Genomic DNA, 3,956 nt, shown 5'->3' on the forward strand with positions numbered 1-3,956 from the left:
AGCGCTCTTCCTAGAAAAAAAAAAAAGAACATTCACCTTTGCGTACAGAGTGAATAAGGGTAATTTAAGAGTAAATTAATCTTCTCAGTGAGGTGGTGTTTGTCCTCCACCACCTTAAAAGAAGATGGGTAGTGGATTTGTGGGTTTGGGAACCTGGACTACAGTAGACATATTCACCCTCTTCTGTCACTCACATTTATACAGCAGCATCCATCTGCCTACTCCCCTCAGAGCCAGGGGATAAGGAGATGAATAAGGAGGAAAAGGGGAGAGAGAGCGAGCAGGATGTGAGTATGGTGGGGACAGAAGATGGCAAGTAATGTTCTAAGAAGTGATGGGTGCATAGCTCAGTGTGTGTGTGTGTTTCACTGCATTTGTGAAAGTACCTGTGGCTACACCACTGAGGAGTAGGAATCCCCCTCCTGCTGTGACCTCCCACAAGAGGACCAAGCTACACAACTGTAACATATATGCAAAGAGCCTAGGTCAGTCCCATGCACACTCCCTGGTTGTCGGTTCAGTTTCTGTGAGCCCCTATGAGTCCAAGTTAGTTGATTCTGTGGGTTTTCTTGAGGAGCCCTTGACCCCTCTGGCTTTTACAATCCTTTCTCCTCTGCGTCTGCAGGATTTCCCGAACTCCACCTAATGTTTGGCTGCGGGTTTCCATCAGTTGCTGGATGAAGCCTTTCTGATGACAACTGGGCTAGGCACCAGTCGGGTCACAGGAGATGGCCAGTTCAGGCTACGTTATCCACTATTGTTAGGAGTCTTAGTTGGGGTCATTTTGTAGAATCCTGGGAGATTACCTTGTACCAGGTTTTTATCTGTTCCCGGAAACGCACCCCCCTTTCTGGTAGTCTCTTTCTGTACTCTCCCTCTTCTTCCTACCCCTCAATGTGATCACTTGTGTTCCCATCCCCACCCTCCCTCAGTCCACTCACAAAATCTCTTCTATTTCTCCTTTCCAGGGAGATCAGGGCGTCCCCCTCATGAACCCTCCTTGTTATTTAGTCTCTCTGGGTCTGTGGATTGTAGCATAGTTATCCCTTATTTTACAACTAATATCCACTTATGAGTGAGAACATACTATGTTTGTCTTTCTTGGTCTGGGTTAGCTCACTCAGGATGATTTTTTTCTAGTTCCATCCACTTGCCTGCAAATTTCCTGGTGACCTTGTTTTGGAATGTATTTCCTACCTTCCCCGACTTTACAGATTTCTTCTCCTTCTGTGAGGGTCACTGGATATCTTATTTATTTATTTATTTATTTATTTATTTATTTATTTATTTATTTATTTATAATCACTTGATAAATGAAAACATTTCAAGGGCAGGATGGGAAGGTTATCAGCTTAAAGCACTTGCAGCCAAACCCAATGACCAGATTTCAATCCCTAGGATCCACATAGTGGAAGGAGAGATCTCCCTCAAGTTATCCTCTATTCAGGATAGTTTTATGTCAACTTGACATAGGTTGAAGTCATCAGACAGAAGGAAACCTTAGTTAAGAAAATGCCTCCATAAGATACGGCAGGCCTGTGGGCATTTGCTTAATTAGTGATTGATGGAGGAGGGCCTGGTCCATTGCTGGGTGGTGCTACCCCTGGATTGGTTGTCCTGGGTTCTATAACAAAGCAGTCTGAGCAAGCCATGAGGAGCAAGCCAGTAAGCAGCATCCCTCCATGGCCTCTGCATCAGCTCCTGCCTCCAGTTTCCTGCCCTGTTTGAGTTCCTGTCCTGCCTTCCTTTGATGATGAACAGTGATGTGGAAGTGTAAGCCAAATAAACCCTTCCCTCCCCAACTTGTTTTTGATCATGTTTCGTCACAACAAAAACAAACAAACAAACAAACAAAACCCAAACTAAGACATCCTCTGATGCCCCGCATGCCTGATAAGTACCCAAGCACACACAAATGTAAGAAAGTAAAGGAGTACACTTCATATTTGTCCAGTGAGTCTTCCTTCATGCTTTAGGACACCAACATTCAGGAGGCAGAGGTAGATGGGTTTACATGAGTTTGAGGCCAGCCTGGTCTACAAAGAGAGTTTCAGGAGAGTCAGGGGTACACAGAGAAACCCTGTCTCAAGAAACAGACAGACAAACAAACAAATAAAAAGAAAAGAGTTGAGGGCCATGGGAGGGATTTGAAGAGGGTTAGCTAGGAGGACCTGGAGGAGGAAAGAAAGGACTAAGTGATGTAATTAGAGTTCAATTTAAAACAATAAATTTTTATTTTAAAAAAGCTATCTTTTCTCATTTTACATGCCAAATCCATTTTGCACACCCTCCCCTCCTCCTGCTCCCTCCACCTTCCCCCCACCCCATTCACTCCTCAGAGAGGGTAAGGCTTCCCATGGGGAATCAACAAAATCTAGCACATTGCTTTGACGAAGGACCAAGGGTCTCCCCACTAAACACATTACATTTTTTTTAAATTAAAAAATAAAATGTTGGCCAGGTGTTGGTGGCACATGCCCTAATTCCAGCACTTGGGAGGTAGAGGCAGGTGGATCTCTGTGTTCAAGGTAAGCCTGGTCTAAAAAGCGAGTTCCAAAACAGGCAGGACTGTTTCATAGAGAAATCCTGTCTTGAAAAACAAAAACAAAAAAACCAAACCAAACCAAAAAAAAAAAAAAACCAAAAAACCATTGATGAGAATTTGTTTTTAAAGACCACCAGAATAATACTTTGTTTTGTAATGGTTTAAACATTTCATGTATATGTGGAAGAAACCAAAAGTACGTATCAGAGTTAAAAAGTTTTAATGGCTTGTCTAAGGCAGTGGTTCTCAACCTTCCTAATATTTTGACCCTTTAATATAGTTCTTCATGTTGTGGTGACCCCACTCCTGAACCATAAAGTTATTTTTTTTGTTGTTACTTCAAAACTGTAAGTTTGCTACTGTTATGAATTATAATGTAAACATCTATGTTTTCTGGTGGTCTTAGGTGACCCTGTGAAAGGTTGTTTGACCCCAAGAGGGTTGTGACAATTATTATGCTTCAGGCATGGAAAGTAACCAGTTTAGATGGAGTAGAAGGCCAAATGCAAGGAGAGGGTGTTTCTAGAAGAGTATAAACTTATAACTTAGTTAATAGACTTAGCTAGGTGGAGAGTACATTGGGAAACAGTTTATATAGTTGAGAAAGATATAGGAAGATGGATGTCTAATGAAAACCATGCAATGAAAAATAAGGCAACTAATAACTCTAAGAAAAACGAAAAGTTGTGTGAGAAAGGAAATGTAATCACATCACTTATTGCATCAATAACTAATCAATTTTTAACATAGCCATAATGATAAAGTTATTGAAATCGTATTCAATATTATTATTCAATAAAGGTATTCAAAATTGACATTTATTCACTCTAGAAGATGAGGCAGGGAAAGTATCTCAACAAATAGTAGGGAATCAATAGATAATGTGATTTATGTGTGTGAATGGGAAGGTATGGAAGTAAGGAACACAAAATAAAATCCTTTATCTAGTTTCCATATGTATTTCAAACCATTGCTTGACTCTCAACTATTAGTTGTAGTGGGTATTTGCTCCGCCCATGACCTTGGGTTGTGTGACCTAATAGAGGCAGTGCTTCTGGCATGCCAACGTGACCCCTTTAAAGAGAGAGACGGGCAGTTGTGCGCTCTCTTGCAGGGTGGTCTGAGATTGGACTGCTGGTGCCAGTCACCCCCGGGCAGAACGGAGGACCATGGTGGCCATTTACCTTGTTATGTATCTGTGAGTGTATCTTAATAAATCTTAGTTACTCCTTTAAGCAGGCTCTTGGGGATTAGCCTACAATTAGCCTAAATAAAATTGAAAAAAGAAAGTAAGACCAAAGATGACTGTTAGTAAGATTATATATTCTGATTTAAGAAAGTTACTTCAGGGATATTGTTAAGCAAAAATAAAGCAAGTCAAAACAAATGTAAAAAAGCAAAATAAACTGAA

This window comes from Myodes glareolus, chromosome 5, assembly GCF_982192425.1.
Source record: "Myodes glareolus chromosome 5, mMyoGla1.1, whole genome shotgun sequence".
NCBI lineage: Eukaryota > Metazoa > Chordata > Mammalia > Rodentia > Cricetidae > Myodes > Myodes glareolus.